This window comes from Rhinolophus ferrumequinum, chromosome 17, assembly GCF_004115265.2.
Source record: "Rhinolophus ferrumequinum isolate MPI-CBG mRhiFer1 chromosome 17, mRhiFer1_v1.p, whole genome shotgun sequence".
NCBI classification, from domain to species: domain Eukaryota; kingdom Metazoa; phylum Chordata; class Mammalia; order Chiroptera; family Rhinolophidae; genus Rhinolophus; species Rhinolophus ferrumequinum.
Window position 1 is genome coordinate 4,059,533 of NC_046300.1, and position 15,599 is coordinate 4,075,131.

General features: G+C 46.7%; 1 long non-coding RNA gene across 2 annotated transcripts in view; it reads right to left on the bottom strand.

Moving 5' to 3' along the window:
- The window catches only part of LOC117036883 (uncharacterized), a 167,987-nt gene that overhangs the window by 13,380 nt on the left and 139,008 nt on the right, over positions 1-15,599 (bottom strand). Inside the window, exon 1 of one of the 2 annotated variants that reach the window (XR_004425454.1) lies at positions 1,728-1,825. The exons of the other annotated variant lie outside the window; for it this stretch is intronic. This is a non-coding gene — a long non-coding RNA (uncharacterized LOC117036883). Of the gene's footprint in view, positions 1-1,727; positions 1,826-15,599 lie in introns of those variants that run through there. 2 annotated transcript variants of the gene reach the window in all.

The window sequence follows — 15,599 nt, forward strand, 5'->3', positions numbered from 1 at the left end:
AAATCATCACCCACTGTAATTATGACAAAGAGCACAGCAATGATTCTCTGCCCACCCCCACAAGCCTGCACACACACGCACACACACGTGCACACACACACACACTTCTCTAACTTCAGAGGGACCTGGCCCTCTGGTTACTGGGAGGCAGTGTGTCTGACGCGGTGTTAAGAGCACCAGTCCTGTGTCTCTATGGAACCAATTATCTCAGCTCCAGAAAACTAAGAGGCTGAATTACGTTTCCGTGGATGCAGGTTCAGATGCTAGATGTTAGCGCAGAGCTGAGCGCTAATAATTCTCTCCAGGTAAAGCCTCATCACACAGGAGTTCAGCCTCCTGCTCGCTCCATGGCTCAGGAGGGAGGGCTTCAGGTTCATGGGGGTGTCCTACACACGGCCTAAACGAAGTGATCACTTCGCAAATGTTCTCTCACAAAGTCCCTGTGGGGACAGAGCCCCAAAAGCAGTTTCCAGGCTCTCGGCCTCACGTAGAAAGGTGCTGGCTCAGGTAGTAAATGGCCATCGACTGTGATCAAATGGCCATCAGCTGTGGCTAGTTGGCTGTCAGCTGTAACCAGTGAGCCATTGGCCATTAATATAACTGCCGTGGCTACGCTAGCAGGAAATGGGGGCTAGCAAGGAGATGGTGGCTGAGCCTGCAAGTGGAACAGTGAGGGTTGAGAATTGTGTTGCTCCTGGTTCCAGTGTCTCCAACCCAGCCGCCAGCGAGAATATAGTGGTACGACTCTGTAGTGCAGGGGATCCTGTGGACTACGCCAAGTGTCGTGCGGGGCGCCCGGCGGGGTCTCTGGTCCCACTCCCCACATAAGAACGCAGGACATGGCTAGGCCAAAAAGGAACACCCACGGAGCCATAGGTAGGGGAGTCACACCACTATACTCTCACTGGCGGCTGGGTTGGAGACACAGGAACCAAGAGCAACACAATTCTCAACCCTCACTGTGCCACTTGCAGACTCAGCCACCATCTTCTTGCTAGCTCCCCCCTTTTTCTTTTTTTTTGCTACTAGCGTAGCCACGGCAGTTATATTCATGACTAATGGCTCACTGGTTACAGCTGACGGCCAACTAGCCACAGCTGCTGGCCATTTGATCACAGTCGATGGCCATTTACTACCTGAGCCAGCACCTTTCTATGTGAGGCCGAGAGCCTGGAAACTGCTTTTTGGGGCTCTGTCCTCACAGACTCCCCTACTTATGGCTCCGTGGGTGTTCCTTTTTGGCCTAGCCATATCCTGCATTCTTATGTGGGAAGTGGGACCAGAGACCCCGCCTGACACCCCGCACGACAGTCCCAGAGACGTGCCGCTGGGAAGGGCACATTTCCTTCAAGTGGGGGCTACCTGGCTGAACCTGGCAAGCTGCTCGAGTTCCGTCTTCAGTTTTGAGTGACACTAGTAGGTTTTTGAGTCTGTGACAGGTTACCCCCAACTGTAGCGCAGTAAACGGAGACTAGCACAAGCTTAGGGGAAAGGAAACGACAGTAGGCCTACATCTTATTACTCACAATAACCACACTAAATATCACCACTAACAGGACTGTGAATAATAATAGCAGGTAACATTTAGGGAGCTCTTCATAGGTGCCTGTGTCCAAACACCAGCTGCATCACTGGTTGCCACTTTGACCGAGCAAATATACTGGATTCATCTCCTGCGGCTGCTGTGACAATGCTCCAAAAAGCGGCGGCTGAAACAACAGAAATACCTTGTCTGGCAGCTCTGGAGCCTGGCAGTCTGAGATCAGGGTGTCAGCAGAGCCGGGCCCTCCCTGCTGGCTCTCCAGAGAAGCCTGCCGGGCCTCTTCCAGCTCCCATTATCTGCTGGCAACCCTGCTGCTCTATGGCTTGTGGAAGCCTCGCTCCCGTCACGTGGCCGCTTTCTTGCTGTGTCACCCCATCTGGGTCCAAACTCCCCCGCATTAGGGCCCAAGCTAATGACCCCATCTTAACTTGATGACCTCTGTATAGACGCTATTTCCAAATAAGGTCACATTCTGACACACAAATAGTGGGGACCTCAACAGCTCTTCATGGGGATGGGGGCACCTTTCTTCTGGTAACATTTACCTCACGTCTCTCCTGAGCTCACTTACCCTCCATAGGATGAGGCACCCAGGGGCACTGACCTCCGGGGCCTGCTGAGAGGGCGAATGAGGGCAAATGAGGGCCTGTAGAGTGTATAGAGGGTTTAGCATAATTCCTGGCACACAGCTGGAAGGCAGCGGAGGGCAGCTGTTACCATCATGAAAGAGGGACAGAGCCGCAAGGCTCCGCGGCTTTCGCTTGCTTCACAGAGAAGCAGCCCACACCAGTGATACTTTCCTGCACCTCGAAAAGGCATAATGATTTTTCTCAACAGTGTGAGTTGATTTTTACACCTAGTATATTACCAAGGAATGATGTGTTTGGGAGGGAAAAAAAATCCACCTTTTTATTTGAATATTGCTGTCTATTCACACTATGAGAAAATCACTTTGAATAAATACCTTACTCCCAGCAAGTAAATAAACCTTAAAGGTTAAAGACCTGATCAGCTTTTAAAAGGTTAGTAAATGTTTCTTCTAGATTATCTCTAAAATAAAAGAAATAAAGGCCCTAAAATGTGATATTAAGAATCCCCACCCCCCAAGCACGTGGATGTAGGTAAAATATGTTGCAGATACGGGCAGGCAGAAAGGAGCACAGCTTTCAGATCCAAGAGTATCGATTCAGCCCGTAACTGTACTGCTTATGCCCTGTGCCCAGCCAGGAGCTGCTTAACATTTCCCATTTGGGTATTGCCATTCGTGAAATGAAAGGAAGGTAATTGTGCTCCCTCAGAAGTGAGACAGGCTACCCACTGACGGATGCATGGATAACCGAGATGTGCTGCACACACATCATGGAATATTAGTCAACCTTCAAATGGAGATTCTGACACATGCTATAACCTGAGTGAAACTTGAGGATATCTTATCAAGTGAAATAAGCCAGCCACAAAACGACAAATGCATACTGTATGATTGCACTTATATGAGGTTCCTAGAGTAGTCAAACTCCTAGAGACAGAAGGAGAAGGGTGGTTGCCAGGGGTTGGGGAAGAGGAGAGCGGGCAGTAATTGCTTAATGGGGACAGCATTTCCATTCTACAAGACGAAAAGAGTCCTGGGGGCGAGTGGCAGTGATGGTGACACAACGTGAATGTACTTAATACCACCAAACCGCACTCAATACCACCAAACCGCACTCAAACAAGCGTTCAGATGGTCATTTTTATGCTGTGGACTCCTTATACTGCTCTAAATAAATTTTAACAATAAATTTTTTAAAGTTAAAAAAGTGACACAGCCTCCATAAAGCCCCAGCTTAGCGCCCGGCATGCGGCAGGCAGCAATGAGACACAGTCCATGATGAATGTCCTCCTTCCTCCCACCAGCAGTACTTGCAAAGAGTGCACACAGCCAAGGACCCAATGTAAACGGCAGACAACCCACTAACCCTTGATTTTGGAAAGCAGCTAATTAAGGAGGCAAATGACATTGGATCTGGAGATATGCAAAGCTGGTCCCGAGGCTGCTATCGTCTGGTTCTGTGACTGAGCCAGTCACTTAGCGTCTTTGAACCTACTTTCTCATCTGTCAAACAAGGGACTTGCACTAGATCCTCCGTAGCAGATCCCGGGCCTCAGAGGCTTTCGTTATGTAAATGAAGCCAAGACCTGCTATTTAAGAATACAGGGTCATAGCTTAGCAGGCCAGTATGTCCTGTCCCTGCAAAAAAAAAAAAATGGAGACGGGAAACAAATATTTCCTATGATGCTGGCATGGTAAATTCACCAAAGGAAGGGAACTAGTTTTCAAAACAGGCTGAAATGAGCAATTAAAAGCAAAATGTCATACTGTTCAAATGGTACTGTATCTTAAAAAATACAGTTTTGCAAAATGAAAATGTTTTAGAGGTCTATTGCACAACATACATAGAGTTAAAAATGGCACATTGTACTGTGCACTTAAAACTGGTACATTTTCTTACCACAATAATAATAAAAACAGAATATGGGCACACCATTTTCTTTCATTAACCTCACTCACTTCTCTAAAACAGTACCAATGGTTTGCAAAGTATTTTTAGACAGCAAATCCATTCTTCAAAGGAAGTTTTATGGGAAAATGACTATAAGAAATGGAGCTGAAGTGGAGTACAAGCTGGGGGGTTCTAGCCCCTCCCCCCGTCTAAGTCCCTCCCCTTGTCCCCTGGGCCTGCCCAGAGGCCTCTGAAGACACCGCGTGTTCATGCTCCGGCAGGTGAGTCTGAACATCGATGCCGCATACTCTATACGGACATGTAAATACCCGCTCAGTTCATTCAGTTGGGAATTAATCAATAATGGTAGAGCTTGACTAGTCTAAGCCCTGCAATCCATCTAACATTTATTGTAAGAAATGTCTAAGTGGGCCTTAGAGGAGGCATTTCCATCTGTTTTCATGAAGAGAATTATGAATAGAAGGGAAAGAAAGCATCAGTGCCTGACACCTACCCCAGCCCCAGGGTTTGGCACTTGCTTAATAAAGATATAAATGAACGATTGTGGTCCTGAAGGGACCCTAGCTCCAGAAAAGGCATGGCAGGAAAAGAAGTTCATTCATTCATTTTAAAACATTTCCTTACCATCACCTGTATTCCAGGCAATTGGTAAGCACTGAGGACAGAGAAAAAGATGGATCAGACACAGCTTCTATACACAGGTCACTCGCTGTCTGGTATGAAGACGTGTTTCACCAAATCTGTGAGGAACTGTGGGAAATGCAAGGAGGACTGTGCACAGAACGTTACAGCAGCACCGAACCAGCTGAGAGGGAGCAGGGAAGGCTTCCTGCAGAAGGGAAGGTGATCTGGCAGGCCAGTGTTGGGGACAGTGCCATCAGGCATCACCAAAGCAGGGGGACATGTGAGAAACGGCTGCGTGTGGCAGGAGGCACAGAGCAAGGTGGAGGGAGGGGAGGGACACGGAGAGTGTGTGCGTGGGGAGGGACCCCCACATCTTCCTTCCCTCGCCTGCCTGTTCCCTTTCGTCCCATCCTAGGGAACCTCCAAGGGACACTCCCATGAGGCCCTAGACTTCTATAATCCATAGTTACAAGTGATCCATGGAGTAAGCAGAGAGAAAGAGGAAAGAAGAGAGCTCAGAGGAAAAAGGAGGGGACGTTTCACCCTGAATGAATGTCACTATAAAAAAGTCACAGAAGAAAACAATGAGGTTGTCGACTGAAAAACATGAGTTTTTCAGCCTGATGGGCTTCTGAGACGCAGAACTGGTTGGCAGAAGGCACTGTGCTGAAAGGGCCTGGTAGGAAACCCTAGTCTGCCAACTCCCCAGGGTCAACCTGAAACAGGTGCTGGGTGCCCTGGGCTGAGTGCCCCAGCCTCCAGCGGGCCTGGTCCCCACGCCTCAGCTCAGGGCCTTCAGGTGGTCTGAGCTCAAGACTTTCCTGTAGTGAGACACTCCACTTACTGGTTCTATTTAATGAGAAAATTCACTTCTGCACCCATCGTCTTACCAAACGTTAGAAAACTCTGTACTTGTAGACCAGCACAGATACTGAGAAATTCTCCGGGGGGAGGGAGGGTTCTTTAGAGTTTGAGTCAAAATGCAGACTGTAAAGGGAGACTTCCTGCTACCCCCTTTCCTTTCCTATATGAACAGCCACTAGATAAACATTAAACAAGCACAGAAAATGAAAATGCTGACTTAAGGCAGGCTGGAATTATGATAAAATGTGATAGGAGAGGCCTCAGAATTCTCACCACTGCTTCTAACGATGGAGAGATGGGTGGAGAGAGGATGGATAGATAGATAGACAGATAGATAGATAGATAGATAGATAGATAGATAGATAGATAGATAGATAGATAGATAGATAGATAGACAGACAGATAGATAGATAGATGACAGCTAGACGACAGACAGATAGGTATCGATAATCTCCCAAATTTCAGGTTTTAAAATCTTTTAGGTGATAAAAACCAAACATGGGCGTTGTCCCAGGAGCCGCCGGCTGCCTGCCTTGCTCTGGTCACAGGGAAAACCCCAGGAAACCGACAGCCCCATTTGCTGGATGTAGACCACAGGTTACTGGGGAAAGATGTACTTCAGAAACAATGGAAATCAAGAGCAAATATCCTTTGGAATTTCTGAATCAATGTTCTAGCGTCTGAGTTATATTGGCAGCCAGGGAGAGTGAAGCATTCTACCTCATTGCCCCAACTACTGACAGCGCCCTTGTGGAATCTGATTCTTAACTTCCATGGATTAAAGAAGGAAAAAACAAACATACTGAAGTCTTACACTCTCCTATTTTTCCCCTCTTTTTATTGTTCTAAATAGCAAAGCACCATATTATTCAGGACAAGATTTTGCATCTACTATGGGAGAAATCGCAAACATTTTTGTGACTAAATTTAGATTTTTATGTAACTGGTACTTGGGGGGGTAAGGCTTACGTGATTTGGGTACCAATCAATACTCAAGAAAAGCGTTTCTACATTTTCAGTCAAACTACAAGAAACGCGTTCTGATGAACTTTAGAGACATGGTCAACGTTTGAAAATAAAAGCTCTAAGTCTTACATTGCAAAACAAAAGATGACAGATCCACAATTCTATGGATTGGTGCAACAGTTTTTTTTTTAAAGACTTTATTTTTAGAGTGAGTTAGAGGTTCACGGCACAGCTGAGCAGGGAGAACGGCGTTCCCACGTACTGGCCCCCAACCCCACCCCCCCACACACACGCACAGCCTTTCGGAGGATCACAGCCCCCACCAGGGTGTGGCACTCGTTACGCTGACACACATCATCTCCCAGTTGACATCAGAGGTCACCCTTGCTGCCCTACATTCTGAGTTTGGATAAACGTATCCACCATTACAGCGTCATACAGAGCAGTTTCATTCCCTAAACAGCCTCTGGGCTCCACCGTTCACTCCCCCACCCCCTGCCCCCAACCCCTGGACAGACAATCGCTGCCCCTGTCACTGTCTCACAGCTTTGCCTGTCCCAGAACGTCACGTAGTTGGAGTCATACAGTGTGCAGCCTTTTCAGATTGGTTTCTTCCACGTCGTCATGGGCACCTCAGTTTCCTCCATGTCTTCTCAGGCCTTGGTAGCTCATTTCTTTTTAGCGCTAATGTTCCATTGTCTGAATGGACCACAGTTTACTTATCCGTTCATCGACCGAAGGACATTTTGGTCATTCTGCAAATTCAACGATCCGTTTTTAAACTCCAGTTTGAAAGAGGACCCATCTGAGGTCTGTCTTTACTTCCTCATTGAATTTCAGAGATTGATGCAGCCAAACTCTTAACCGATGTGTGAATTCCTCTGGACAACAAACCCAGCAGCCTGTCCGACCGGCTTGGCTGGCCTCCTCCTCTAACAGGGAGCCCGGCATTGTCATAAGGCAGCCCACTCCGTGGCAGGATTATCTCTAATTATGATTAAACAGCTCTTCTTCAGGATGGACCTTTTCCTACGCCTCTCAAAATAGGCCTTGTTCTTTTCCAGGTGCTTTTCTAAGTGTACTTTTTAATTAAAATCTCAGGTTTTTTTCCGATTGTTTAAAGAAAAAAGTAATAAAATTGTTGGTTTTATTACTTTTCTCATCCACATTTGCAATTTATTCCCTTAAAATAGCCACAACAGCCAGAGACTTTCAGGCCTCCACCACGGCGGCTCACATACTACTCTTCCTCCCGGACGAGCATTGCTGATTCCTGGAAGTTTGCTCTCACGACACGATTCTGAGTCTCTCACCTCGTTCTGCCGTCCTCGTCTGACATGCTTCTTTTCAGCTATGTTTTCCTCTTCAGAACTGGGCACAGTCCTCCATGAATGCAGAGGGACACAGCTCTCCCTCCCGTGGACGACGTCTGCACTTGGGGCCCATCTGCACATGACTCTGAGGCCAGCGACTGACCATGGCTCTACTCTGCCCCTCACGTCTTCTTATTTTTCCTCTGGAATTTCCTCCTGCTACATTTGGCCCATTGTATTAACCTGTCAAGATAATTTTGGAAACTGTATCTGCTATTCCAAGTATCAGCATACTCACCCGGTTTTATGGTCTTTGTGGTTTTGATCAATTGCATTTAATTCATGAATTCAACCGACAGGTATGACGTGTCAGTTACGGTGTCAGGTTCTGGGCTAGGCTCTGGGGATCCATAGCAAGCATTGGTCCCCACTTTTAGGAAATCCATGGTGTCATGGGAATGACAGATTATAACGGATCAGACTCATGAACGTGTAATTACAAACTGATACAACTGTTCTGAAATTTAAACAATATAACTGTACTGGTGACTGTAAGCAAGCGGCTATAATCCTAGTGGGGCCGGCACAGAGCGGTCGGGAAGGCTTCCCTAGACAGGTGATGGTTGAGCTGAGACGTACAGACAAGTAGCTGTTGGCTGGATTTGGGGGAAAGGGTAGGGCAGAGCTTTCCAGCCAGAGCACAGGGTCTGGGGGACCAGGAAACACAGAACGGCTGAGGGATCAGAGGCAAGGCAGGGGGTCTGGACCACACAGTGCTGGTCGTGGGAGAATCCCGTAGCCTGTGATGCTGCAGACGCGGGCAGGACCGACCACGGGAGGGCTCTGTCAGCCGGATCAGTGATTTGCCTCCCGCCGCCATCAGTCAAGTCCAAACCCTTTCGCTTGCCAGGCGACGTCCTCCGAGTTTGACTTTCCTTTTCAGACGTGTCTCTGATGACTTCTTGATGGGAACCCTGCACTCCTGCAGAAACAACTGGTCACGTGACCCATTTTCCCACCCCTCTGCCTCCACCTGGAATGTGCTACTCTCCGCTCCAGCTCCATCATGGTCCATAAAATGGATCCACGGACCAATGCACGGCCACTTAGCCTCTCCTCCGACAATGGCTCTGTCTTCTCAGTGACACTGCAACTTCCCAGTGGGCAGCACACGTTTCTGTTCCTTCCTCTGAATGCCAGAGAGCTGCTGAATGACTGTGTTCCATGTGGTAGGCACACCAGGAAGGTCCAGTGATTGTGAGATTCAGTTCCCTTAGAGCAGAGGCTGTGGAATCTTCTGTCAGGAGTCTGGGCAATGGGGAGGCCAAGTGGGGGGGGGGGGGTGTCTCCTCCTCCCTAATGTTTCCAGGCAGCATTTTCTAAAACGCACTCCACACTACTTCTGAGTGATCTCCAAAAGATGTGATTCCTTGAAAAGATGTGCCTGGGCCATATGCGTTTGGGAATATCAGGTGATGTATGAATTCGATTCGCAGAACTTCTCAGAGCATTAACCTATCAGTGGATACTTAGATTGTCCAAGAGACATTAATTCACTCAGATAGCAAATACTAAGAATTTACAATATGCCAGGCACATGCTAACAGATGGCAACTGTTTGAAAACCAGCTCTCTAAGGGAAATAAAAACAAACAAACAAACAAACACCCCAACTTGAGGTGTTTGCCAATTTCTGTAACGTATATATTCTCACTTGGTTGGTTTCAAGCTATCAATGTGACATCCCTGGATTCACAGCAGGGACAAAATGTACACACTCAGCCCTTTCCAGCAGGTCAACCTGGCCTCAGTAAACAGGGTACTAACAAATGATAAAGAAAACAGCCATGGTGTCTGCCTTTGTAGAACTGACAGCCTAAGGGAGACAACAGAAAAGCAGCAAGTTAACAAGCCACTCTGTAAGGCTGACTCGTAAAGGGGGTGACAGAGAGACACTGGGAACTGGGGAGAGGGTTACAGGAGTCCCCCCAAAAAAGGATGTTTGAGCTGAGAACTGACTTATTTGCAGAAGTCTGTCCAAAGAGAAGGAGGGGAAACGTTGCAGACATGAGGAAGAGCCTGTGCAAAAACACCAGACTGCAGAGAATATGCTGTTTTAAAGGAAAGGCCACCAAGGGGCAGGGGGAGGCAGGAGGAACAGCAAGAGATGAACTCGCCCAGGTCAGCAGGGGCCACCTGCATGGCTTTGGGCCTCCTGGTAGGGAGTTGGGATTTGGAAAGGAATCATTTAAAGATTATTTTTGTTTTGCCTGACGAGGAAGTGCACTATCCTTAGCGATTTTACAAGTTCCCTTTGACGGCTGTGTGGAGAACAGTCTGGAACATTCCCCACACTTCTTTGAGTAGAAAGCTGCTTTGTCTCAGGGTCTTTCCCTAGACTGCCTCTCCCAGCACATTTTGGGAAATGTTATATTAGGAGTTTTAAAGAAGCATGTAATTAGTTAACAATAATTTTTCCACTCTCTTGCAGCAAGAAACAAATACTTAAGTGTGATGAACAGAAGCTTCTCCATTGCTGCTCCCAACAAACCATCCTAGTCATTCCCAATAGACTCAGTACAATCTCCACTGTCCGTACATCTGAGGGAAATGAAAACAGCTAAAAATAAAAAATAAAAACCTTAAGTAAAAGGCCTAGAGACACCGTGAGATCCAGGTCAGATAACACCGGTTGGTTGTGCCCAAAGTCTTGTTGTTTTCAAGAAAATAGATGAAGCTGGTTCCAAAGTAGCTCCGTCCCACAGAATATTCTGTGGTGATGGACCGTTCTCTAGGTCGGGACCATTGTCACCAGCCACAGGTGTCTACTGAGCACTTGCAATGTGGCAATGTGACTGAGGCCCTGCATTTTAAATTGTATGCCATTTTAATTCATTTAATTTAAATTTGAATAGGCACATAGATGGCTTTGGCTCCATAATGCATGCTGCAGTTCTAGAAGATATTAAGGGTAAAACAAAAAGGGGTTCTTCTTCAGTTAAACGAACCCCTCCTTCCCAATCAGTTTTAGCCCCACAGGAGAGCAGAAATGCACTGAAGGTATTTCAAAGGTCCCTCTGCATTCTAATCTTCCGATGCTATTTTCTGCCCCCTTTTTTCCCATTCAAAGCCATTTGTACACAGGAGAACTCTCTAAATAATAGATTAGCATTATTTATTACTTGGGCCTGTGGACTCATTTTCTCCTTCAAATATCACCACATTTTAGACATAAAGATTTCCTCTTTGATGGAAGAAAAAAGTTGGAAGACAATAGAGAAAAAAATAGTCTTGCGACTTGGTTTTGTCAATATGTAGCTGCAACCAACCAACACAGTAACCAGTACCCATCACCCCTATTTTTCATGTCACCACTCAGAGTTCCTTGAAATCTGCTTTAAGCTCCCCAAGCCCTTTTAAATTACATCATACGGAGTTGATAGACGGGAAAAAGGGCCAGGAATATATGGTCCATTAGAAATTCCCTATTGGCTTGCTACCACCAGGCACTTCTCCACACATTCTGTTATTTTGCAAGATAAATCTCTGTTATTGATTTCACGCTTTAATGCCCCAGTCACAAAGAACTGAGGTGGTAAGCGGTCCAACACTTGGGCTTACAATTTGCTGTGTTCGAATGAGGCTGCCCGCCATTTCCTAGGTAATAATCTTGCTTTCCTTCTTCCTTCCTTCGTTGTATCCTTTTCTCTTTCCTTCCTTTATCTGTTCAGCAAACTTCTCCTAAGAGCTTACTCAGCGCCTGGCATGATGGCAGGGGCTGGGGGTACAGCGGTTCAGACAGAGAGGGTCTCTGTGCACGTGAGGCAATGGAACACTACTGACGTGGCTGCAGGACAGTATTGGGGGGCGGGGGAGTCTATAAACAGAAAGGTGTGGGAAACAGACCAAAATATTTGTCTGCAAGAAGAAAGGGGAGATGAAGAGAGAGCCTCAGGGAACCAACACACTGGGTGTGAATTTCATCCAGAAATTTTGCCTTTGTAAATAAAGAGAAACACATTTCCCAGAACCACCTTCAAGGGCCACAAAAAGAATTATATGAAAATCCTGGGAAACAGAATCAAGGCAACTAGCACGCCATCATCAAATAGAGCAGTTACCCGTGTGTGAACCGGGGAAGAGGAAGATGAGATCCTTCTTAAGAAAAGGGGCAGCCACAGCAAACTCTAACGGATTAGCACACGACTAGCATTGTGGGAGGGGAAAAATCTCCACCGCCTGCGTCGCCATGACTGTTCGGACAAGGGCCAAGTAAGGACAAGGGAACCCTACCGCCCCACGGGAAGGAGTGGTCAGTGAGGACCCGCCTGGGAATGCCTGTGACGCCACCCCTCAACCCTGAATACTTCCCGTCCTCATTCTAGTAAACTCCTAAGCCTCTTTGTTCTCTGGGCAGTTGCTCTCCTCCTGGCCTGCCTACTCCTGGTATTTTGGGAGTGTACTCTCTCCCTTTTTTTTAATAAATCCACTGCCTGCTTAGCTTTGTTTGCTTGGCCTCTCCGGTGTGTCCTCGAGTTCTTTCCAGACATGATAGCAAGACCCCGTTCTCTGGGATCACTTCCTTCCGTTGCTTTGTTTTCTTCCTAAGTTCTTAGCAATTGCTAAGTTCTTAGCAATTGCTTCCGGTCTCATTTACACGGTGTCTCCGATAGCTAGCACGGCCTGACCACCCCAGGTTTCACACACATCTTTCTCCTCAGAACTCACAAGGGACCTGACGAATTCAATAGTACTGTGGCAATGACAGTGTATTACTTTGCAGGTAGCAAATGCATTACGTATGTCTGTCTAAGTCATACGAGCAACACGCCTTATACTCCACTCGGCACTAGTGAAACGTGCGTGCGTACGTTTGCAGTATATAAAGCATTTTGACAACCTCATCTCACTAAATGTAGTTCTCACTACCATCTAAGACGTATTTCTTCACCTTTGTACAGAGGAGAAAATGGAAGCCCAGAAAAGGAAGCCGATTCACCGGAGGTGGCACAGCTAGTAAGAAATAGCTGTTTAAAATGAGGACGTTTGACTCCAAGACAAGTGCTCTTTCTCCACAACAGTGAAAGGTTTTCACACAAGACCCTTGATAAATATGCCTGTGTGTGTCCCAGTCAGCTTGGATCACATAGTAGGACTTCAGTGGGTATGCGTGTACGGAAAGACTGATTTCTGATCAAGGAATGAAATGAGGCCTCTCCCCAAATCAGCTTCATCAGAAATGCAAAAGGAGTGGGGATTCATCTGGTATGGTGGTAAATTTTAATCTATGGTAATGTTTCAGTTGAAAAGACAACTACGAAAAGAATTGCCTGTGATTTGACCACGGCTGCTCCAAAAACATGTGAGCACACTAATCTTCAGATCTGCTTTTTCCTAATGGTTTCAGGCCAAACCATCCAACTCTTGATGGTACAACAGTCCCTGCATAAACGGAGACAGATCAGAACAAACTCCTTATACCCTAGCAGATGCAGAAACCACCCAGATGGATCATTTCAGTGTTAATACCAAAATATTTAAAAGACTACAGAATGTCACATAGAGGATTAGCAACACAAAAGACATAGAAGGCATTCATTTTTGGAAAAGTAATTTTGTCTGGGGATCCCTCCGTACATTTTAAATGGAGCTTCTGCAGCTTACACATGAACCCGACTTTCTAAGCAAGAGGTAGCTTGCGTGGCAGGTGGGGGTGCGTTTGGGTTATGCATGCTTAGTCACACATCAGCGTCCTTTTGTCACACGTGCGCTCTGTGCGCTGTGTGTCGGGAAATTCCTGCCCTCCTCACAGCAACCCTGCGAGCGTGGCATTCCTGTCACGCTCCTGGGGAGGCACGTGGGCTTCCCCACCACGCAACCGGGACACTCGCTGCCTGGAGTTAGTGCAGACCTCACAGGGTAAGGCGTCCCCCCACTTCAGATGCCCATGGTAAGTAGCAGGCCCCCTACTCACACTTCTGTCTGACTTCGCTACAAATGCGGGGTTCCCACCACCTCTCCCTTAGGTTCAATTTGCTAGAGCAGCTCGCAGAACCCAGGAACACAGTTTCCTTGCTACCGCTGGTTTATTATAAAGGATATTTTAAAGGCTACGAACAAACAGTGAGGTGCAGAAGTATGGAGGGTGAGCTCTGGAGGGTCCCAAGTACAGCAGCTGCTGTCCCCGCAGAGCTGGAGGGAGCCAGCGCCCTCCTGGCACGTGCACACGCTCAGTAACCACCACGGGCTCTGGAGCCCAGACTCGGGGGTTTCTATGGAGCCGTCCTCACGGAGGCGTGAGTAATTATTCCTTCCATTTCCGTAGAATGGAGGGTGAAAGCTCCAAGCTTCTCATCACAGCTGGGTCTTTCTGGAAGCCAGCGCCCATCCAGGAGCCAGCAGGAGTCACCTCATTAGGACAAAAGACGCTCCTATTGCCCAGGAAATTCCAACAGATTTAGAAGTTCTGCGACAGGAATATATATATACACATATGTAGCTTTCTTGTTATTTCACAGAAGGAAGAACCCCCAAACTGACTGCCGATCAGTGGAATATAAGACTGTATAAGGAGTGTAACAGAGATTATACAGTGTGATTAAAGGGATAACCTTTTTTTAATACGGAGAAAATTACTGAAAAATCATATTTAAGGGGAGATTGAGTGACATAATAGCTAAATTGGAAAAATTAATACGAACTCAGTTTCCTAGAAGGAAATACAGATTTTTTCAGTTTTTTCTCTAAAAATGACCCAACAATGTCAGCAACACTTCGGCCTCCTCGTCTCTTTATGTGGATCTCTAGGACCCAGACATTCATTTCTAATGTTTCTCCTAAAAAGAAGCCTGGGATTCTCAGAGGGTAACTGATCCCCTGCCTTGGAACTGAGCAATATCCGGAGAGCCTGAACCTCCGAAGTTTGCTAAAGAACAGTGACACTTTTGAGGACATCAGGACAGATGGCAGCATATTGACATAAATAGACGCAGACCGACCAAGTTAACGCAACTGGAGCATCAGAAAAAGAAAAAGAATCATGGCCAAATGGAACAAGTCTGAGTCCATGCAAGGCGGTGATTCCATCCTGGTAACAAACAAGGAAAGTTAACACAGCGTGAACTAAAAGGTAGTTCTAATGCAAAAAGAGCAGTAGCTATAAATACATATATTTGCTTTGTAATTGGTTATAATGTATAAAAGAGAACAGGTAGGGGTGTTTTCTCTTCTATTTATCCTTCTGTACACCTGTTCATAAGTGTAGATATATGCTCTGTCTAAGCAGAGAACGGAAGAAAAAGGAATATGACTCAGCCAAGTATTTCCAAGGAACTTTGGAACTAAACCCCCAAATAGGAAAGACTGGTTATGGTCGTGGTGGTAGGTAGCCAGGTAGAGTGAGGTTCAATCAGTGGTCACACTCAATGACCAAATAGAAAGAGGGTTCAAGAGAGAATTCTGAGATGACTGGTTAGCCAAATGTCCTCAGAAAGCTAGGTGGCCGGACGGATTCAAACACGAATGAGGCAGAGATGAGCTGGTAATAGTACTTACAAGACGGGCAGAGGCAGGATAATGAATGACAGGTGCTGGCCATGCAAAACCGAGAGAACTCCCCATTCTGGGGAGTCATGTACGTTGCCAGGAGCTACAGCTGTGGGAAAGACGCCGGATAAAAACCATGACACTAATCAAACAAATAAAGTACAGTTTTATAAGGGACCGTGCGAAATGGTCAGTGGCTCAGGTTGAAGTCAACTTGGGAGAAGCAGAAATACATCAGAGCAT